Genomic DNA, 25,280 nt, shown 5'->3' with positions numbered 1-25,280 from the left:
TTAGGGTTTCAACTACAAGTTTCTGGGAAACACAGTTAGTCTGTAACAGGCAGCCTCCAGAGTTTGTTAGCAGTGACAAAATAGCATCCATGGAAATTGGCTCCTGGTAACAAAGAAGGTGACAGCATTTGGGTTCTCAAATTGTTCTTAGTGATAGAGCCACTGGAGTCCCTGCTCTATCATCATCTCCATCCCACACAATTGGAATAAAACTGAAATTGACATATTAGATTAATCGAGTCAACTAAATTAGAAGTAAATTAAAGTTGATGTTATTTTATGCATTTCATGTCAGGATTTTTCAAGCCCAAAATCCTTTTCCCCTATCTATTCATTATATAAAATGTTAAATATAAACAAAAGTAGAGAGAATAGTAATGATAATTATTCCCCTATTTCCATTACCATATTCAACAATAATAACTTTTTAACAATATGATTTAATCCATCCCTTATTTTTTATTTTTGGTTTCACTGGAATATTTTAAAATAATTTCAGACAAACTATCATTGTTTTTACCCATGAATGCTTTAGCATATATTTAATCTGATAAGGCCTTTAAAAAATTTAATCACTTCTACTTTGCTAATCAACCTAACAAAACTAACAAATATTTCTTAACATCACCTAATATTCAGAGTACATTAAATTCCCCCAATTATTTCTGAGATGTTCTTTATTGTTGGTTTATTCAAATCAGGATTTAATAAGATCCACATACTGTACTTGGTCTTTTTTTTTATTGTATGAAAGGCTTCTTCCTCTCTCCCTCCCTCCATGCCTCCACCCTATCCTTTCTTTTCATGCAAGTGAATTGTTGGAAATACCAGTCATGTGTCCTGGGAAGGTTGGACATTCCTTAAAACCAACAGTGAGCTTGTTCCGCTATCTCCGGTAAATAGGTAATGAAATCTAGGTTTCTTAGCTAAAGCTTTTCTGAGAGCAGGGCCTGCAACAAGGGCCTTGTTTATTTGGGAAGTGCCTCCACAAGAGGACGGAGGGAGTGGGACAGGAAGCCAGGAAAGAAGGCAAGATCATTTAAGGCTGTGCTGTCAAGGTGCCTGCTGCTGGCAGCCAGGCTCTCTTCTGTGGGGACCTCTGAGGAGCTCAGAGAATATGTCTGGAACTTACCACTGCCTCCCTCTCCCTTTGGTTGAGAGCTTTCCTGGAAGCTGATGCTTGCATTCAGTGAGTTGGAACTAGTCCCCAGAGCTGCAGCTGAGATCAGAAGTGGGCGGAGGGATGAGAGGTGAGAACTCGAGGTATTTGCTACAATTAGTTTCAGACTTTTGGTTTAATTTTTTCAGGCTAGAACATTTTATACAAGGTTCTGTTTATAATTTTTGTTTGTGTGTGTGCGTGTGTGATACTTATAATAATTGGTTACCCCACTTTATTTTATTTAACTTCTTTGAAAAGGAACACTTGCTTTATTTATTTTATATTTTTATAATAAAAATGTCAACTATTTAACTTAATTTTTTAAAATTTATTATTCAATTATAGTTGACATATGATATTATATGTTCCAGGTATACAACATAGTGATCATTAGATATTTATATACCTTGCAAAGTTATCACCCCAATAAGTTTAGTTGCTCCATTTAAATGATTCTAAACTTGAACAAAAATTTAAAGTATAAAGTCAAGTCAGCTTTTTGAAGTTCTGCAACAACTTTTTTTTTTAAACTTCACCCGAGGATATTTTTCCATTGATTTTTAGAGAGAGATGAAGGGAGAAGAATAGAGAGATAGAAACATTGAGAGAAACATTATCGATTGGCTACCTCCTGCATGCCCCCTCCTAGGGATCAAGCCGGCAACCCAGGCACTTTCCCTGACCAGGAATCAAACCAGTGACCTCTTGGTTCATGGGTCAACACTAACCACTTAGCACACCAGTGGGATGCAACAACTTATCAATAATGATTTTAAAATAAATTTTTATTGTTTTTTTGCAGAGAGGAAGGGAGGGGAATAGAGAGTTAGAAACATTGATGCCTCCTGCATGGCCCTCACTGACTGACAATCGAACCCACAACCAAGGTACATGCCCTTGGGCAGAATTGAACCCAGGATCCTTTAGTCCGCGGCCAACACTCTATCCACTGAGCCAAGCCAGTCAGGTCCAATAATGATTTTACATTCATTGATGATCATTGCTTATATTCATCATTTTTATAGGGTTGCAAAAATGGTGATTTTTCTAATTTTATCATTCTCTCTGTATTTATTAGAATTTTTCTAAAAGAAAAATAGTATTTTATTAACTATATAATTATCCCAAAGTAACTAACAACAGGATCAATTATTGATACCTTTCTTCCCTATGCCTTTTAAGAATCAATTTACAGTGTAATCAGTTGGTGCCCGGACAACCTCCAATGTGAACCAGTGAATTTTATTTCTTCCCCTGAACAGGAGGGCAGCAATTCTATGCTATTGCAAAAAAAAAGTGGCGGGATGGGGATTGTATTTTTAAACAAATTGTCAGGCACTCCTGCTTAGGAGAGGGAAGCAGAGGCATAATGGGGTGAATGGGTAGCAGCAGCAAGCAGGAGACAAAGAAGGCAAACCTCACTTCTGACTGAGCACAAGATGAGACGAGAGGCGAGGCAACAATCACCAACAGTTGCTTCCATCATTTAAGTTTGAAACCCCACAATTCTGCTACTCACATGCGTTTTGGAGCTCTTGACTCCCAAAATAGGAACCCAGATCCTTTTCAGTCCTGTTTTCCTAAAATACCTTATAAAAATTGTTAAAGACTGTAAGTAGTGGTGCCAAATTACACTGCAAACTAACTTATTTCGAAGCTAAGTAGGGTGACCAACTTACCCCGGTTTGCCTGGAATTTCCCTGCTGGAGCACTGAAAGCCCCTCATTCAGCGCCCCCCTCAAGTCCTGGGAAAACCGGAGTGGTTGGTCACTCCAGCTACAAGGAATATTTTCCTGACAAGAGATTTATACTCACGTTCAGTTTTACAATTGAAGAGCACAAATGCCATTTCCTTCCCTTGCTGGTCCATCCTATTATTTTTCCCTTGCATTCCCCTTTGTGATCAGCAGCACACGTGTATAAGGGACTATGAAATAAAGGCTATATTCTGTGTGCAAGGAACAGATAAAGGAAGGTCACCACGACACATGGGTATCAAAACCTTGCTGCCAGCATCACTAACACCTGTTTTAAATTAATCTGAAAATGAGGGTTGGGAACAACCATTCCTGCATAATTGTTTTTGTATTCATATTATAGTTATATCTTGTTGGGGGAAAGCGATCTTGTGAAAACTTATTTTCTTTTAGGCTTGAAATGGTGTTGCCTACATTGCTAAGATATACTACTCAATTTTCATTCTACTTTGCATATTTATGGCATCTATGATCCTGCACATATCTTTATATCCTGGTAAATATTTTATTTTATAATATTTTCATGTAAGCAAGTAGCCCCAATTGGCTAAAGCCATTTATTCTGGAATATAAGTTTTTCATTAACCATCTGAATACCTATTAGTGAGATAAAAATGTCATTCAATGTTCTCACTATACATCCTATTCAGTTTCCATTTCCATGTTTGCTTTTGTTCTGCTATTGAAGTGGTATAGCCACAGATGTGTTCCTTCCATCCACTGAAACTAGCCAAACATTGGGATTTTATTCCCTTCGGATTAAGCAAATTCACAGATGGGATGAAGAGAATGATTCAACTGCTTCTCAGAATCCCTATGTCATTGGCAAAGATTTTCAACTGTGTCTGTGACCAGGAAAATTTCAGCAAAAGCCATGTGGGAAACACGTAGAATATTTTTGTGCCCAATGTGCAAACGATAGGAATTCAAGGTGCAATCTATATAGGAAGATTATTAACAACCACATGGGTATCTCCAGTTCATATTTTACAAATAACTTCAGAAATATTGGCTCATGGAAATGGAGCCTATGTAAGACACAAATGCTGTTTTTTAATAGATATGTAAGTGATCTGTCCAAGAGAATGAAGAGCGATTGCTGCCTTAGCTTGAGTCTTTGCATCCATTTGTATTTCCTTTTTGATGGTAAAAAATGTAAATAATGCCTTAAAAAATAAAAAACAGAGTGAGGTTTCAAATTTGGACTAAATAGATTTCAGATTCTTAGCTGGTTAGCAAGGGCAAACCAGCACACCTCTCTGAACTTGGGTTTTCTCACTTTTCAGTGGGTGATGGAGATGACAGTCTGGCACTCACTCCCTTCATCAGGATCACCTTAGATCATGTAGAAAAAAGGGATTTAAAAATAATAAACACAGAACAAATATTATTTATCATTATAGAGCTAATCTTTTCTAGGATTTGAGGAGCACTTTATTTGTTGATATATTTTTCATAAAAATGATAACCAATTTTAAAAAAATACTTTAAACACATTATATAATGATTGGTACATAGTAGACATTCAATAAATCTATTTTTTTGTAATTTATTGGATCACATCTCTATGTGGATTTCTTTCTAGGAAGAAAAATAATCCAGAATTGTCTCCTATTTCCCCTTATCTGGACCTCAGACTCTGGCTGGGTTTCCCAAATGCTCTCTTTACAGATCCCATCTTCCTTTGTACTGAACTATTTTTGGAAGGGAAACAGACCTTGTTTATTCCTAATAATATAAATTTTACTTCATAAAAATATAACTGAGCTTCTGTCTTTAATGTTTTAAACATTTTCCCAAGGAAAAATTTTCATCCTGAATTGAACTAGCTGTCTAAACAGATTGATTCTTACCCTGAAGTCACTGAAATAACATTTCGATGCCACTTGCAAAATATAAATTTTGATGTGGCTTTGAAAGGTGAAATGAATAAAATTTTTGAAGCTAAAAGTAAATGCTAGAATATTACAACTGTTTTCCTACTAAAAATACAGATATACATTTCATCTGTTCTTTTCTAATTTAAATAATAAAATAGCCATTGAGGGACATCAATAGTATATTTTTGGTCAGGTTTTATTATGCACAGATGACAGTTACCAGGTATTTTGGAATGGCCTTTCAGGGCCTTCAGATTTATCTCTTTAAATTGGCCATAAGTGCTTCTAGTCATATTTGCTTTCTTTAGGTTTTATTGCATCAGAAGGAAACAGATCACTTTCTCTGGGACAAAGAGAGAACCCCAGAAGGGGCAGTGGTTTTTTTTCGCCCTCACAGGTGATGGAGTTTCTATAAAGAATGCAGTGGATAATGGCTGGCTTGTCTTCTGAACAGATGGTGATGGTCTTGTTGCTAGGATAAGGCCTCAAGAATTTAGTTAATTCCACATTATTTGCCTCAGTGTCATGAATATCCCTAGTTCTCCCGAGGCAAAAATACAAAAAAAGAAAAAAACAGAAAACCACACAGGAAGAGAGGGAGAGAGACAGAGAGAAGGGACAAAGACTGGAGCCAGGTCAATAGAGGCTTTGGGGAAAATGCCTGCTCAGCTGTCTGCAATCACCTGGGTTTGAAAGACAGGCAGGAAGGAAGATTGGTTTGGCAGGAGAACTGGGCCTTTGATGCCTTCAATACCACAGAGAAAAATGCCCATTTCTTCCCATTAGAAGTCTGTTGACTTTCCTAATTAAGATAAACATGTTTCTGAAGGAGTTAGCTCTTACAGCATGACATTTATAAAAACAACTATATATACACACAAGAAGGTTTGCCAAGAATTTGGGCTGATGGTGGTCTTATGAAGCGTTTTAGAGAAATATTTTTAAATAGTTGCCATATCTAAAAGTGGGCGACTTTCATTCCCTCCAGTCAATTAAATATCTAATTTCAACTCTGGAGATAATAACTGAAGTAGTTTTTATAAATGAATGAACAGTTGGAAAACTGTTAAACACATAGCCCCGAAGCATGAAAAATATATTCGTTTAACAGCTTTATTCTTCTATTGTTAATTTACTTCAGAGAATTTCCTCTCGTGTAATTTTCAATAAAATGCTGTGATTTTGAAGTCCCCTTTATTGAATATAAGAGTGATGCATGTGATTACAGGCCAATAGTCAGAAGGACTTGGGGATGCTGAGCACTTGGCTTTGCATGAAGGTGTGTCTGGGTGTTGGAACAGGATTACCTGCCAGGGTTGTCAGATCGTCTGCCTGAATTAGTCACTTCAATCAAATCGTTCATTATGCTGCCTGTCCTCCCACCACCACACATACACATTGTAACTGACATTAATCACTTGTCTCAGAACTATCTGGATGCGACTTTAATAAATCAGTAATTGACCGTATGCTTTTTATGAATAATGTGACTGATGGCATTGTACACAAGCCTTCGCCTTCACATGTGTCTCACTGTACAGTGTTAACCTGTGTTTGCTGAGTCCCTACACTTTGGTTCAGTCTATGATCAGGTAACTGCTAGCAATGAGAAACACATACCTCACTCAAAATTGTCATTAGGAAGACAGCACTGAGAGCTGTCACGGAAGGCTGGATTATGTAGGCCGAGAGTATAAATCACATACTATTACTGTGTTCCAAAAGCTGTCAATCACACTCAGGTTTTAAAGCTGGTTTGGAGGGAAATGATGGCATAGGTTTTGTCGCATCCATGTCTCCTCCTCCTTTTGCATTTATGACCCCCTGCAATTCTGTCTCCCCTCACTAGCCACTCAGTGTCTTAGAGGCTCTTCTTGTAAAATGGCCCAACACTTGTGTGTTTTAAATCCCTACCCTCATCAAAATTACCTCTTTGGTTCTATACTCCCTCGGGCCCTCTAAGTAAACTATCTGTATGGTCTGATTGATTTAATTCAAGGTAAGGTGTTAATGATGTATTAATGGCTTCTTAGATGATATCTTTGCTTTCTGGTAATGATTTTTAATGATGCACAAAAAGAATGACTAGTGATTAGAATTCTAAATGCTACAGGAGAAATAGTGGTAAGAACACGGGTAATGGAACAAATATTTTTGGCACAGATGCTCTTCTCTATTTCCCAACTCACGTCATGTAGATGACTGCCTTTTCTACTAACTGTCTGACCAGCGCCGTTTGAGGGAAATTTTGCCATATTCAACTGTGTGTGTGCGCGTGTGTCTGAAGATGTGATAGACCCTATAATCTGGCTCTTTATTTCTACTGACTAATAGACAGGTATAGAAATGTGTCTTCTAAAAAAGCAGACTCCATTTATATAATCGATCATTTTGGAAATGCCCAATTACTAAACCATTCATTTGGACAAATTTACTTTAAGAAACTACTTCTAAAAATTTTCTAAAAAATTATTTGCTTGGAGACACAGGCACATTTTGTCTCACATCAATTTATTTCAAGCTTTGTACTGCAAAAATTGGATCTTCACAGAACACATGTCTTTATGTATTTCACATTCATCAAATAAATGCATAAATGAGTTTCACCTGATTTTGCAAGTCACAAGTGAATTTGATATGTCCCTTTGCTTTTTATCATTGTTTCCAATTTTTAATAAACAGAGAAGCAAAGACATTGATCTAATTTTATAAAGAGAAAAAAAATATATTTTCAAATAAATTCTGTATTTAAATATTTTTAAGTTTAAATGGTTTTTATTTATTTTTGACTTTTAATTTCTTTATCGATTAAGGTATTACATATGTGTCCTTATCCCCCCATTACTCCCCCCCTCCCGACTCATGCCCTCACCCCCCTGTTGTCTGTGTCCATTGGTTAGGCTTATATGCATACATACACGTCCTTTGGTTGATCTCTCACCCTTACCCCCACCCTCCCCTTCCTTCTCTCTGAGGTTTGACATTCTGATCAATGATTCTCTGTCTCTGGATCTGTTTTTGTTTATCAGTTTATGTTGTTCATTATATTCCATAAATGAGTGAGACCATGTGATATTTATCTTTCTCTGACTGGCTTATTAAATGGTTTTTATTTTACTATGAAAATGTTTCTTTTTATGTTTGTTATTTGCAATATTTCACACCTGTATGTGTATATTTGTTTATGCTTTATATTTGGGCCACCAGATTTTAGAAAAAGACCATCATATTTCAGTTATCAAATCACAAGAGAACTGAATTTAACAATAGTGAAGTCCTATTGAGTGTGACCTTAAATCGCACCCTCCCCTTTTAAATATAGAGAGTTAGTGCTGGCAGCAGACTTCAAAATGCTGATTTATGACTACTCCCACTTAACACTTTCATGGTTTGAATGCCCACTAAGGCAGCTCTGGAACCAAAAGAAAGAGTGAAAGGTCATGGCTATTGCTATGGAAATCATGTTCGGTTTTGTGGGACCAGTTACTTCTGATTGAGACATTTTGATTGGCCAAACTTATCAAGGAGCATCAAGTGGAGGATTTGTAAGGAGAGCTGTGGGGAAGAGGAAAAAATTAAGGCTAGAGAAAATAACCATGTGTTTCTTTTTTTTCTAAACTTGTTTTCTCTACATGTACCCGCTTTATGTCTTGATACTAACAAAGTGTATCTATTCTCTGACAGCCACAAAAACTGTGTGATAGGAAGAGAAATGCCATTGCTGTTATTGGATAATTTTCCATGAGAGCGCATCAGGGGGTCTGGGCATTTACAATGAAGTTCAGTAATTGTACCATCATGCTTGGTGGGTATGACATACAGAAGGGAACACACTGTGAAAACTGTGCCTGCTATTTTTTTGGTGAGCACGTTATCAATCTGTTTAAGTAAACTTTGGTATTACCCAGAAGATTGTTCTTGCTTATTATGTTGCTAACACTGTGTTCAAATTGTGTGAATGTTCCTTCTTAAATGAAATCCACTGCATGTAGATTTTTCAGGGATCTCTAAACAGAGGGTGGTTTCATTATATACCACAGCTATGGATATTTTCCATGCAGTCAAATGAGTTAGAAAAAAAATTCTGTTTTTTTTTTTTTTTTAGCATTATTTATTTGAACATAGACCACTGCAGTTTCATGAAGGAAGCATACATTTATGTACAAATGTGAAAAGTATAGAGGAAAAAGTGAGGCTATAACTTGGTATTGTGTGGTTTTAAATCTGAGTACTGTATAATAGTCACCCTTGGCAATCCCTAAAATGCTTAGCTTTGTACTTGCATAGAATAAAATAAATAACTGATCAATATGATAGATAGTAATGGATTAAATCTAATTGCAGTTTAACTCTGTTTCAAGAGCAAGAAATAAAGGGAACAGATTTAAGAAAGCTATTTTGGGGGAATTTGGGATTAGAATAAAAGCAGAAAGCCCATTGACAAAGCGAGTATTTTATCTCAAATCAAAATTGTTCTGATTCATGGAATGTGGACTAGCTGGAGAGAAGGAATGACAGAGATAAGAGAAAGGGACATGTTGCCTCTAGAGCCCACAGTTCATTGACTTCAGAGTTATAGATAAGAGCAGAGGATTTGAGAGTAATTTAGGGACATAGTGCACCAAACCAAAACTTTTGAGATTATGAAAAAGTAAGTTACATTTTGTCAGTACTTCAACTTACTCCCTGAAGTTGTAAAAAGGGAGGAATAGTTCTTCCTAGACTGCTTACCCAAACTGGCAATAGCTTGGGTGCGTGAAAATCTGGCTCAATACAATAGAGGTGACCCATCCATATTGATATGTTATTGAGTGATAAGTTCTCTTTTAGTACCATTTTGAAACTTATAGAGATTAATTTACCACCATCTTGTATTGCTTTTATCTTTTTTTTCTAGAGAAAGGGGAGATAATTATATATTACTGAAACAAAAAGAATATATGCCTATTCTGCATGTAAAAATATAAGGTCCTTTTTAAAAACTATATTTTTATTGATTTCAGAGAGGAAGGCAGAGGGAGAGAGAGATAGAAACATTAATGATGAGAGAGAATCATTGATCAGCTGCCTCCTGTATGCCCCGCACTGGGGATTGAACTCACAACCCCGGGCATGTGCCCTGACCGGGAATCAGACCTTGACCTCCTGGTCCATAGGTTGGTGCTTAACCACTGAGCCATGCCTGTTTGGGCTACACAGTCCTTAAGGCTTTAAGAAGATAGATTATTTTTATTTCAGTGTCTGCAGATTATTTTTATGACGTCCTCTTTCAAGTTTATTTCAACAAATAATTGTGCTTATTGCTGTGAGTTCAATACTATAAAGATAAAGATGAAAGAACTGGCAAATAAAGAAGAATTAATACATATGCATATACCTTCTAGATAAGATCCTAAAAGTTTTATCCATGATGATGTAATGCCTGATTTATTCAAGCAAGATTTAGCCTCTTTCAGTCACCTTTCTCTAAGCCTTAGATTTGGCTATGAAGATAATGATGTTTGGTGTCACATATGAACAATATCCATAGGGATTCTTTCAGCTTGGTACTTTTTGCAAGAAGCAATAGTGGAGAGAAGTGAGAAGGAAATAACATTCAACACGTAGTTATTTGCCAGGCACTGTGCTAAGTACTTTTAAATGTCTTCTTAAAATTTACTCTTAACAAGAGCTATCCAAAATAGATGTCACGATCCTTATTTATCATACCAGAAAATAGATTCAGAGAGATTAAATTACTTGCCCAAGTTCACCGGTGGCAGGAACCATATCTGTTTTATTTTCTCTCTCACTGTTTCTCCTCGTCCCTACCAGTAGCTGGCACCTCACTAGTAGTCATTATGTGTATGCTTCATTTGACATTGAATCTGGCTCCAAAGCCTGTGCTTGCCTCATTATATTAGCATCCATACTCTGACATAAACTCTATGAAAGTATTGATTTGTGTTAGTTTGGACTGTACATTATTTAGAGTTTGCTTTATATATTTGTATACTTCAGTTACGCAGTTTAATTTTGGTGATAGCTGAGCCATTCACTAGAAAACTGGAGAAGCCCTTCGCCAGTAATGGTCTCTGTGGCTCATATCCAAATCCTGTTCCATCTGTGCAAAATAAATTACCATCCGAGGGTAGGCTGCCCCTCAACACCACCGGATCAAAAGAATCTCGTCAGCCGATCAGAAAATGCTCTTGGCTGGCGGCTTTGACCCCCAGTATCCCTTTCCCTTCACCTCCCACTACCCAGTGTGGGTCAATATCAATATTAGCTTCCCAGTTGTCCCTGGGAAGAAACCGGGCTGCCCCGTTTTTCTCCATATTCAGGGTCTTTTATGTACATGTGTTTCTTTCTTTTCTTTTCTTTTTTCTCTTTCTCCATTAACTTCTAAGTTTCTCGCAGGTACCATATTCTGAGCATATCTGAGTGTTTCACTACTGAATTAGCCACATCTAACTCAGCACTGGGTCTGTAGTACCTACACAATAGCAAGTTTCTGGATAAATGAGTACTTGCCTTGCTCACTGGCTACTGTTTAATGTTGGAAGGTTCCATATGTGCCCTGATACTTCTCCTAAATCTACCAATTATATGTTATCACTCTTACCATGCGTATTAATTTGCTAGGACTGCCACAACCAAACCCGCAGACTGAATGGCGTAAAGGACAGAACTCTATTTTTTCACAGTTCTGGGTGATAAAATCTGAGACCGGGAAGTTGTCAGGGTTGGTTTCTCCTGAGGTCTCCCTTCTTGGCTTGCAGATGGCTGTGTCCTTATATGATTGTCCCCTAGGTCTTTGTGTTGCTTGTATCATAATTTCTCTTTTGATAAGGATACCAATCATATTGGACTAATCCCTCCATGTAATCTCATTTTACCTAAAGTCACATTCTGAGGTACAGGAGTTAGGGATTGAACATGAATTGGGGGGCACAATCCCACAAAAACATGGGATGGAGTGAGGAGCAGAGAGGAGACTTAAATACCGCTTTCCCCATTTATTTTCCCTGCTAAGTAGTGGAGTGAAAATTCTACCCCTATGTGAAAATATGAGAATTTGGAAACCAATATATCTTTCCCCAAATCTTATCTCCCAAAATGTGTGAAAGACAATGATTTCAGGAAATAACCCCTCCTCCTTGGTGTTAGCATGTTCCGTAAATGCTCTGTTAAACATGCTTGCAAATATCCTCTAAAAACACTTTCCATCTAATAAAGCTTTGTGTAAATAAATGCCTACAAAAATCTCTAAGTCTATGACGGAGAGGTTCTATAAACTTTCTTACTTTTAAGTAAGACAAAAATATATGTGTTGTCTGAAAGATATCCTGCATATCACTCATAAAGTGGTTTTCTATATTACTTTGAGCTGATGTCCAGCCCAGGACTATTGTAAGAGACAGAAATAAAATTCAATTGAGTTTATTTGTTTTAGTGGTTTCTCTCACATAATTAAAACAAAAACTAGTATTTTGAAATATATAGCCTCCATATCAAAATCACAAAATATGGGGTAGTGAATTACAGTGGTTAAACAGCAGAAAGCAAGGAAATAAATATGGGAAATAGATATTGGAGATGTATGTTATGTAGTGGCTAAACATTTAATAAAGCTATTGCCTGCAATAACCTGGAAGGCAGATGTACTGAACCTGCTAACCCAGAAAACGTTTTGAAGAGCCTTAATATTTGTGTTTTGCACTTCGCTGCATTTAGCTTGGCATTATAAGGATGAGATGAGATTAGGAAAGAATAGGCGAGCATGTAAGTGTAAATGACATCCTAGGAATTCAAAGTTATTTCTGTACTCCAAGAAGACTGAAAAAGACTTGGATGATCAAAGTTCCAAAAACACTTCTCATTTAAAATAAACTAACTCACCATTATAGCAAAGATAAAATTCAGGGGGTTGGGATTGCTACTTTTGGTATGACAGTGCAAGAAGCTTCTCAGACCTTTTCCCCAGTAGAACGAATCGATTTTTTTTTTAAATTAAAGTTTCTAAAAATGACCTTATGGCCATACAGAAAACAAAATATGCATATCTATTAAAACCAGTAACAATGATGAGAGTATATGATATTTGAACTAAGACCTACAGCCTCCCTTGACCTCTCAGTTCAGGGAGGCAGAACATTTACCGCAGACTGCGATAGCCAAGAACACAGGCTCCGTGCCTTCCCAAGTCCCAGTAAGAGAGCTGTCTCCCTGGGAGGGGAGGACATGAGCCCCGATCATCCTGCCCATTACCTTTTGTTGAGATTAAGTTCTGGGCAGTTCTGCCCAGCTCCCACTCTACCTGGGGGGATGGCATGTGGAGAGCACTTGGGCCCTGATCGTGGGGTGAGTGGTTCCACACTCAGAGAGGCAATGTGAGTTCTGGGGCTGCTGTCACTTCTGGCATCCCATCCTCTGTGCTGAGTGCTCAGCTCCTAAAGTGGAGGTGTTGTTCAGAGAAAATCATGCCATTGTCACCCCAGCCATGGCTCAAAGATTTTTCTAAAGGATTGGGGGAGGAGAAGCAAGCCATGGAGCAGATGCCTCCAGATTGATCCCCAGAGTAATTGATTTTGTTGGAGAATTTAAATCTAAGGGCATTCTCAAAAAAAGTGGAAGTTGTGGTGAAAGGATGATAGTCTCATTAGAGATATAGGCTAAATTGGAGGCTGGCTAGTTTTCTGGGTGGAAATGGGGAAAGATACAACTGGGAAGACCTCTCCTGGTGTCAGAACAATTCTGAAACACTGACCTAGGAACCAACTATCCCTTCAAAGGAGCCTGAATTGTTTTGGGGTTAGTCTGTGAAGCAATTTATCCCTAGGGTATTGTTGAAAACAGTAGAGCAGCTCAGCCAGCCATTAGTAGAGCTTAACAGTGTGGTCAGGGAAAAGATAGTTAAAGAATTCTGCCCAAACCACTGTCATCCCAGGGCATCTCAAGGGCATAACCAAAGCTGCACCTCTTTTATTTTAATATATTTTATTGATTTTTTACAGAGAGGAAGGGAGAGAGATAGAGAGCTAGAAACATCAATGAGAGAAACATCCATCAGCTGCCTCCTGCACATCCCCCACTGGGGATGTGCCCGCAACCCAGGCACATGCCCTTGACCGGAATCGAACCCGGGACCCTTCAGTCCACAGGCCGACGCTCCATCCACGGAGCCAAACCGGCTTCGGCCAAAGCTGCACCTCTTATGTAGCAACAGCAGAGTCTTCACATGATGTGGGGAATAGACTTCATTAAACTAATCCAGCCAGTCGCTAAACAAGTAAGCAAATAAAACAACAATAAAAAGACCCAAAGGAGGAGAACCAAGCACACAGATTGGTTATCTAAAATTTCCAGTTGTAAACAAAAAAATGAGATATACAAATAATTAAAAAATATGACCCATATACCAGAAAGAAACAAGTTAACAGAAATTATCTGTGAGAACAGCCAATGATAGATTTAACAAAGATTGCAAAATAGTCATTGTAAATATCTTCCAAGAATTAAGAAAAATATGATTAAAAACTAAAATAGTATGATGATGATCTATGAAACATAGAACATCAATAAAGATATATAAATGATAAAAAAGAACCAAGTGGAAATTCTGGAGTAAAAAAAGAATAACTGACATTTAAAAATTTAATAGAGGAGCTCAATTGATTTGAGCTTACAGAAGAGAGAACCTGCAAATTTATAGGTTGATAGAGATTATGCAACCTGAAGAACAGAGATATAAGAATGAATAAAAATAAACAGTGCCTCACACAAATGGGGGACACATCAGCACACCAACAAATACCTAATGGGAGAACCAGAAGAAGAGAAGAAAGAGAGTAGCAGAAAATATAAGGGCTAAACACTTCCAGAATTTATTTGTAAATATTAACCTGCACATCCAGGAAGTTCAATGAACCTCAGTTAAAATAAATACAAAGAAATCTACAAATAGACACACCATAGTAAAAATGCTGAAAAGCAAAGATAAGGAGAAAATCTTGAAAGTCTCCAGGAAGAAATAACTCATCAATTAAAAGGGAACCCCAATAAATTTTTAGTGGATTTGTCATCAGAAACAATGGAGGTCAGAAAGCAATGGAATAATGTATTCCAAATGGTCAAATCAGAATCTTATATCCAGCAAATCTATCTTTCAAAAAATAAGATTCCCAGAGAAGCATAAACTGATAGTATTTGTTGCCAGCATACCTCACTTGTAAAAAATACCAAAGGGATTTCTTCAGGCTGAAGCAAGTGACTCCAGATAGTAACTTAACTTCAAACACAATAAAGCAAAAGAGAACCATTATGTAATTTTAATAGACAGTACAAATGAATACTTTTTCTCATTTTTTTCTCTCAACTGGTTTAAAAAGCAATCTATAATAATAAAAGGGTAATATGCTAATTAGATCAGCCATCTTCTGGATGTCATTCCAGACATCCTTCCTGATGAAGCCGGGGCCAGAGGGAAGTTATCCTGGGTCCTGAGTGCCAGAGGGAAGCCAGTGCTGGCATCCAGTGGAAGGAAGGCCTACTCTTGCATGAATTTTCATGCATTGGGCCTCTAGTATGTATATAATGAGTTGTTGGGCCTATAACATACTGAGATGTAATAAAATTGTCAATAATACCACAAGGAAGTAGGTGGGAGCAAAGCTGTATTGGGCTAAGCAAATGACTCCAGATGGTAAATTCACAGGAATAAGTGAAGACAACCAGAAATGATAAAAAAATAATCTATATTTATAAAAGGCTATATATATAAAAGGCTAAGTGTCTGTCCGTCCGACTGGTAGCTATGACACGCACTGACCACCAGGAGGCAGACACTCATTGCAGGAGCTGCCATGACACACTGGTCATTTAAAAATAAATGGCACCATGGACCTCGTGCCAACAAACCAACACTCGGCTTCCCCCAAGTGGGACACAAGCCCTGCCACCACCCTGGAGCAACACCCCACCAAATCACAGCAAATGCTGCCAAGATCCGATGGCACAAAATGCAGCCCACAGTCCAGCCCAGCCGGAAAACTGTGGCTTTGAGCACTGGGTAATGACATCACATAGCAACACCCGGCTTCCTCTCCCTAGCAACTAGCCTCCTTGGAGTTTCTTCACCCCAGGAACCCGACTTGTTTTTTAACCAGGTGAAAACATTTTACAATTTAAGCAAATGTTTGTGAAGCATTTTCCCATGCCTCATCTCACTTGATCCTCACAGAAGTCCTGGGGTAGGTAGATAGGAGACTTGGTAGAATCCTACTTTCTTTTCATTGGCCAGAAAACAAAGATTTAGAAAGTTTAGAAACTTGACCCCACTGAAAAGAAGTAAGAAATGGTGGAACTTAAAAATGACTTAAGGTTTTCTCACTGTGCAGAATATAGTCAAACACTGCTGCAGTTAAATATTTTACCCTTTGTTCTCCCTGCGTGATCTATAATAATAATCTGCTTCATGTTGATATTTACTGCTGTATTGCTGACAATTACCTGATAGAGAAGTTGGAGTGCTTCACCAGGCTGGAAAAAGTTTAGCTAAATCAGAAAGCAGGGCTAATTAAGCAAGTTTATCTCTCTATATAAAAGGCTAAGTTGACTCATGAATGTGTGATACATGTATAGCTCTCCCTCGTGCCAATCGCATGCATGTGTTTTGATCTGTCATTGTCGATTGTGAATTTGGTTGACACTTTTATTATAGAGAAAGGGTGAACAGCGATATTAAAATATTTCTTCTAGTTAATTTCCTTTAAAAGTGCACAAATCTGTGCACTGGGACACTAGTTTTAATATAAAAGAGGTAAAGAGGTATAAATGTTTACTTGTTCTTTTTTCTCTAGCTTTTTAAAAGACAGACAATTATATAAATACAACGCATTATTGGGTTTATAACATTTATAGATACAATACATAATAATATCCCTCAAAGGGGGACAATAGAATAGAACTATATAGGAGTAACATTTCTATATTTCAGTAGAATTAATTTAGTATAAATAGGAAACTTTGTGCTAAGTAAAAAGGTATATAGCAAGGCTTAGAGCTACCACAAAAGAAAAACTAAAAGAAGAAATGAAAAAAAAATCATTAAAAATATTAAAATGTTACATTAGAAAATGTTTGTTTAGTTCAAAGAGAAGTAGTAAAAGAGAATAAAGGAACAATAAAGGACATGAGATATATGGATAAAAAAGTAAAATGGCAGACATGAATTCAACTGAACCATAATACATAAAATATGGATAGATTAAACAATCCAATTAAAAGGTAGAGATTGTTATACCAGGTTGGGAAAAAAAAAGACGAACTCTTTGCTGTCTATAGCAGACACACTTTTAATTCAGATATATAAATAGATTGATAGTACAGGGATGGTAAAATGTATTACCAAAACCAGACAAAGACATCATAAAATAAGATAACTATAGGCCACTATCTCTTATGAACATGGATTAAAAATTGTCAACAAAATACTAGCAAACTGAATCTAGTAATGTATAAAAGAATTGTACCATGACCAAGTGGGACTTATGCCAGAAACACAAAGTTGATTTAGCATTTGAAAATCAATTAATGTAATGCAACTTATCAGTGGAATAATAAAAAAACAATCTCCACATGATCACCTCATTAAATTTAGAGGAAACATTTGACAAAATTTAACACTTTTCATGATAAAAACACTCAACAAACTATGAATAAGTAGGAGGAAACCTCAATAATTTGATAAAGGGCATTTCTGAAAAGCATACAGCTAACATCATTTTTAATGGTGAAATACTGGAATAAGATGGGGATGCCCATTTTTGCCACTTTTATTGATTATTGTACTAGAGATTCTAGTCAGGGCAATTAGGGAAGAATAATAAATAAAATATATCCATATTGGAAAGAAAGATATAAAACTGTATTCACAGATGACATAATCTTGCATATAGGAAGTCCTAAGGGACACACTAAAAGACATTTAGAACTGAGAAATGTATTCAACAAGATTGGGGGATACAAGATCACTATGCAAAAATCATACTTCTATACACTTATTATGAGTACTATGAAATAAAATTAAAAAATAGAATAAAAAATAAAATATTTAGGAATACATTTAATATAGGAGGTATAAAACTTGTAATCAAAATTATATAACATTATTTGAAGAAATTAAAGAAAAAATTAAATAAATGGACAAACATCACCTGTGCTCTTGCATTGGAAGACTTAATATGTTTAAAATGGCACTACTCCCAAATGAATGTCTGGACTCAGTGAAATCCTATCTGAATCCCAGCTGGCTTCTTTGTAGAAATTGACAAGATAATCCTAAAATTAATATTAAATTGTAAGGGACCCAGAATAGCCAGAACAATCTTTAAAAAAGAAGAGCAAAGTTGAAGGCTCACACTTCCTGATTTTAACACATACTATAAAGCAAGAGTAATCAAGACAATATGATACTGACATCAGGCTAGACATGTACATCTATGGATTAGAATTTCATGTTAACAGATGAATGCATGTTTCTAAAGTTAACTTATTTTTGACAAGGGTGTCCATTTGATGGCAAAAGAATAGTTTTTTAAACAAGTGGTGCTTAATAGCTATTTGCAAAGCAATGACATTTGAGCTTAACCTCATGCTATATATGCAAATTAAATCAAAATGGATCAAAAACAAAAACATAAGTGCTTAACATATACAAGTCTTAGAAGAAAATATAGGAGTAAATGATCATGATCTCATATTAGACAATGGATTTTTAGATATGACAGCAAAGCATGAGCAACAACAAAAATAATGGATAAATTGGACTTCATCAAAATTAACTTCTAGGAAAATGTAAAGACAAACCACAGAGTAGGAAAAATATTTGCAAATAGTAATGACAAGAAACTAATATCTATAATATTAAAGGACTATTACAACTCAATAATAAAAAGACCCAATTGAAAAATGATTAAAGGAATGACATTTCTCTAAGGAAGATATACGAGTAGCCAATAAACATTTGAAAAATGCTTGACATCATTAGTCATCATGGAAATACAAATCAAAACCATAGTGAGATACCATATCATACCAACTTGAATGATTATAATAAAAAAAATAATAACAATTGTTGGTGAGGACATGCAGAAATTGGAATCCTCATACACTGCTGGTGGGACTATAAATTGGTACAGTCACTGTGGAAAACGGGCTGGAAGTTCCTCAAATGATCAAACTTGATTAACATATGACCCGATAATTTCACTCCATGAGAAATGAAAACAAATGCCCACAGAAAAAGTTGTACATGAATATTTTAACTGCATTAGTTATAATAGCCAAAAGGTAGACCCAGCTCAAATATTTAACAACTGATGAATGGATAAACAAAATGTGATATGTCCATGCAACATAATATTACTCAGCTATATAAAGGAGTGAATGAACTGATGCATACTTTAACATGGATGAGCCTTGAAAATAATATCCAAAGCAAAAGGCCATATATTACATAATCCCATTTTTATAAATTATCCAGAACAAGAAAATCTATAGAGACAGAAAATAGTAGCTTGCTTAGAGCTGGGAAGATATGGTAGCTAAAGGGAATGAAGTTTCTTTGTGAGGTGAAGAAAACGTAAAATTGGCTATGGTGAGGCTGTACATATCTGTAAATAAACAAAAAAACATCGAATTGTACACTTTACATGGGTAACTAGTATGGTACATGAAGTATATCTCAAAGTAATTAAGTGGGTTACCTTCCTATCAAAGCCTGTTGTTTTGTTTTACCGGAACCAAAGTAGGTGCCATTAGGTTGAGAGAAAGGCATGAGAGCTAGAAAGCAAAATAAGTTAATATGCAAACAATTAAAAATTTAAAAAAACAAATAAATAAAATGGGCCCAAGTCTTAAATCTGAAAAAAGAATTTAAATGATTATTAATGACTCATGGAACTGACTGGAAACAAATAGATCAGAAGCCAATTAACAATTTGAGGAGCCCTGGCCAGTGAGACTCATTGGTTGAGCTTTGTCCCATGCACCGAAATGTTGTTGGTTAAGAGTCCCAGTCAGGGCACATGCCCAGGTTTCAGGCTTGATCCCCAATAGTTGCTCTCACATCGATGTTTCTGTCTTTCTTTCTAAAAATCAGAAAAATAAATCTTAAAACAAAAAAAAGAATTTGAGGAAATTGTATTGCCAATGAAACTATAATTTCAGCCTTACAAAACTCTGATTAAAAAACAACCCTCAAATTTCCCAAACTCACATTAGCAGGAAACGGACAGTGATAATTTGGACCTCTGAGAGTGAGTACATTGTTAGTGTTCATTTCAGATATGACTATGTATAATAATGGACAAGGAAAGAAACACCCAGAGGGTGCAGCCCCAGTGGTGGGAAACAATGGACACAGTAGCTGCTCCTAGAGAGTTATGTCAAGATCTTGGAACCTGCTCAACTCTCATGAATGTGTTTTCGGTGGGGTTCTGTCATTGCTATGGGTCTGTGATTACTGTGTGTCTACCATTTCCCACTCTTCATCTGGGAGTCTTTATCAGAGTCACCTTATTTCTGTTCTACTACTGATGGAGAGGTATATGGGGGAGAGAAAGAACTTGTCTTCTTAGTGCCCAATTCACAGGATCACAGAAACCACCTCAAGTTTGAATAGAGAGAAATAATAATAAAACAGTGACCTACGGACTTTGAGTTAGATGCATTAAGTGTATTGCATCTTTTTAGGATTTTTTTGAATGTGTTCTATGTTGGGAAAGAAGGGTGGAACAGGGCTATCGTGACCAGAAGGACAGACAGTGGCAGAAACTTTTAGGTGTTTGTGTTTTGTTAAATCCATAGTCCTAGCTTCTTCATGATCACACAGCCACAACATTTCAGTCTCTTTTATGTTTAAATGTGATCATGTGACAAGGTCTGACCAATAGCATGTGAGTAAAAGAGATGTGCATCTCATCCAGGTGTGGTTTATTAAAAATCACTGCAAACACTTTTCCATCCTTTTGTCCCTAACCTGATGGCTGGAAGGAAAACAATTCCCGCAGTGGCCTTACCAGCCTTGTGTTGAATATGGCAGAACCTCCATCAGCCTAGGTTTTTGAGTAACTACATGAAGAAGGGCCTCATCAATTTTTTTTTTTCACTTACTACCATTATTGAAATAAAAAAAATTTTGAATTTGGGCCACTACACATTTTCAGTTTTTTGTAAAGCAGTTAGCTCCCCTGACTAATGTAATTCTTATCATTGAATACCTTTCCTGAACCTGCTGAGTTTAATAAATTGTGCTCACTGGGTATCCCCCCCCCTTTTTATTCATGCACATTCTATGTGGTGCTCTCAGTGACTACTCAGACTACTTACATTCTATTCAAGGTGTTACCCTCTTAAATTTTATGTCTTTCTCCTTATATTTGATCTTATTGGTAGTTCCATACTTGTAATTTTTAGTTGCATGTGTGGTATACCTGTAACATGGTTTTAACTAAAATAGAAAACACAAGGAATTTGCTCTGATACAAACCTAAATTAGAAGGAATATATATATAATGGCTATTCTACTTTTTTTCCTACTCAACACACTTGAGAATTAAAATTTAAAAAATAAATATACATTAGGTAGTACATTCATTCTTTGTGTGTGAAGAGTAAAATGTAATTAGGTCTGCGGTAGTCAACAAGGGATTTTTAGACCCTCTCAAAAGCTAATTTGGATTACCATGGAAAATTTGATTAATAACTACAGAACCAATGGATAGTAAGACCCAACAGTTTGGGTTAATCATGATTATGTAGCATGTACATAGCTTTAATTTCATCTCTATATCATCTTGGTAGTATACTTTAACTTTGCTTTCATTCTTCTCACCTTGCATGTTGAAAAAGAATTTCTAGAAAGTAACATATTAAAAAACCCCAAGTGTTACTCATTTAAATAATTTATTTTTCAATCAGAGACATCAGTTTGATGATTAATACACTGCATTCATTTTCTCCTTTTAAGAAACCTGGAACAAACAGGCTTGCACAGTATATATAATTCATTTAGGTGTTGAAGTCTGAGTCTACATTTGTAAGAGAAAATTTCAAATGAGCCATAATTAATATGTCACTTCAGGAGAAGCAGTGGGATGAGGGGGTGGAAGTAAATGGATCTACCCTATGTTCTCGCAGTGTATGTGTGGAAAGGAGAAATTGAAGTTAATGCACAAAGAAAGGGCCAGCTTTGCAAGCTTACTTCTTTGAGTTCATGCCAAAGTAAATAGGTATATCTGTGGCTATCTCCTTCTGGAGGTGTGGAAATTGTAGGTTAAGTGTGATGGACTGCAGCACATTGCATAAGAGGAAGTTTGAAGGTGCCTTACACTGAAAGGCCAATCTTGTCTTAATTTTTTTAGCCCCATTGCCATTTAGGGGGTGAAATGTAAAAGCTACTTAGCATTTTTAGCTCTCAATTTCTCTCTTGAATGAAGAGAACCAACAGTCGTCCCTTCTTACCTCACTCGTTAATATAAAATGATATATTCAATGCAGAAATACTATACAAATTTGCACTAAATGCTTATATCTGTGTTCCATGAAATTTTGACTCCACATTACTGTCATAGGAATTTAATATCTCAATATGGGTCAGAAGGCTCTCTGAGAATCTTTTCAGATTGATCTTCAAGTATTCCCAGTGAAATGTGGTGAAGTCAGTTTTTCCCCCCACATACATAGGATGGGGAAGGGCTACCATTTTGTCACTGTGATAAAACTTGTTTGGGTGATTTCAGACAAAAAGCAACAGGTTTTGTCTTCCAGTTGATTTTAGGACTAGCTTGTTCCTTAGGATTTCCTGATAAATTTATTTCCTATCCAAAGTTATTCCTGAGGCATTGGCCTAGAACAGTGGTCGGCAAACTCATTAGTCAACAGAGCCAAATATCAACAGTACAACGATTGAAATTTCTTTTGAGAGCCAAATTTTTTAAACTTAAACTATATAGGTAGGTACATTGTTATTAACTTAATTAGGGTACTCCTAAGGCTTAGGAAGAGCCACACTCAAGGGGCCAAAGAGCCGTATGTGACACGTGAGCCGCAATTTGCCGACCACGGGCCTAGAAAATCATCCAAAAAGGGGGAAAAAGTATGAGTTCTTTCATGGATACTATTTCTTTACTTTTTGGCAAATGATAAATCTTCTAGCTAACCCAGAATCTAATTGCCATAGCTCTACACATAATGCCAGTGCTTTTAGGTGAAAGACATTGGAGCTAAGAATTAGAAGACTTACTATTTTTAGTGATCAAATCCTTATGGAGGGTGTGGCTAACTGAGGTGCCCTTTCTAAAGGGGAACTGAAAGAACAGTGGGCCTAGGAGCAGGAGAAGAGGCAGTAAGAGAACCTGAGAACCTATCCTCTCAGACATTAGTGTGCAAAGAAAATGCTTTTTGGGAACCATGGCAGCAAAATGATAATGCCATGTTCCAGAGGAAAAAAACAAAGAACAAGATAAATAACACTGAACCACTGGATATACATCATAGAACTAGAATTTGGCTGGATATAACGGAAAGAAACTTTCTAATAGGTGGCATCACTAAATTATAGTATCGAGGCCCACATCTCTGAAATTATTTTAGCTGATATTAGTAGATACTAGTAATTTATCAAATAAGTTTGAGAAAAAGTGGGAATAAAGTTTAACTACTTGAATTTCAAGATATAAAGTAAAATTAATGGTGTGGACTCTGAAACCAGAGGACTGAAATTCCATTCTGGGCTCCATGAGGTACAAGTTGGATGTCTTTGGTATTTAATATCTTTAAGCTTAATATTCTCATCTGTAAAATGCAAATGATCACAGGATTTACCAGATGGGGTTGCTATAACTATTAAGACATTTAATACATTGAAAGCATTTAGTACAGTCCTGAAATATAGGAGGTGATTGAAAATTAATAGACATTTATTTATTTATTAAACAAATTTATTGAGGTATAATTTACATATTATTTATTTTTATTATTAACTAGAGGCCCAGTGCACAAAATTCATGCAGGGGGTGGGAGGTGTCCCTCAGCCCAGCCTGCACCATCTCCAATCTGGGACCCCTCAAGGGATGTCCATCTGCCCATTTGGGATCAGGCCTAAATGGGCAGTCAGACATCCCTCTTACAATCCAGGACTGCTGCTCCCAACAGTTAGCCTGCCTGCTTGCCTGATTACCCCTAACCACTTCTGCCTGCCAGCCTGATCACCCCCTAACCACTCCCCTGCCAACATGATCGATGCCTAACTGCTCCCCTGCCAGCCCAATTGCCCCCCACTGCCCTCCCCTTCAGGTCTGGTCCCCCTCAACTGCCCTCCCCTGCTGGCCTGGTCCCACCAACTGCCCTCCCCTGAAGGCCTGATCCCCCCAACTGCCCTCCCCTGCTGGCCATCTTGTGGCAGCCATCTTGTGTCCACACGGGGGTGGCCACCTTGTGTGTTGGTCAATTTGCATATTACCTCTTTATTATATAGGATTATTACTAAGTGACTTTCAACCTGAGGACTTGTCTAGGATAATGTTAAAAAATGTTGCAGGAGAATATCTTAATGTTTATAGCTAACGTTTTGATTTTTTCAGTAGTTAGATATGTCACAAAAGTGCTTATAAAGAAATCATTAAAATTTACATCTTATTTATAAGATTGCTTTTAACAATGGACTGAATTCTTTGTATAGAAAGTCAATTTAACACTTCCTTAAAAAATGACATTTCTAAAGTAGATGCTAGGGATGAACAAAATGCGACTATCTGCGGGAAAATCAAATACTAGTACGTTTCTTCCTTTTTATAACATGTCAGGAATTTGTTGTAAATTGAGACTTCCTTTACCCTACACTCCAAGATTTCCTCTGTAAGAAAGTCTATTTTGTGACAGTGAATTGTTAGTAATTAATTATGTTGTCAGTTACTTGTTCAACATTAATGAGGCATTGAGTGTTTAAGGAAAAAATTAAATGAACACAGGTTTTTGTTGTTATCATTGATGTTATGAAGCTTTAAAATCCCAACTTGTCAAAAATTAGAACAAGTAGCTAAAGAGTTTAAACAAAAAAAAAATATTATCTAGGGGAAATTTACAGTAATAGCCTTAAGTGTCTAATAGATTTAATGCCCTTTAGCTTGCATTCACATAAACAGGTTTAATTTTATAGGAGTTTGAAATTTGTGATATAGGAGTTGCAATTTCTGTGAGCTCCTTGAAAACTCTTTCTATGTCCTGCTCTATTCTCTTCTCCTTTCATAAATTTTTGTTTTACAAAACTGTTAGTCATAAGAAGGCATTTATGGTTCAATATAATGTTTCTTATTTTTCTTTTATTTTCTTTAAAAATGCAGTTTTAAAAGTAATAAAGCCTTTCCTTCTGTAAATCTTCAATCTTTTTTTCCTAAGGGAAGATTAATTTGTAAATATGCTAATGGATTTGTATAATAT

Source organism: Myotis daubentonii, chromosome 7, assembly GCF_963259705.1.
Source record: "Myotis daubentonii chromosome 7, mMyoDau2.1, whole genome shotgun sequence".
Classification (NCBI taxonomy): Eukaryota; Metazoa; Chordata; class Mammalia; order Chiroptera; family Vespertilionidae; genus Myotis; species Myotis daubentonii.
Note: the sequence above shows the minus strand (reverse complement) of the source record.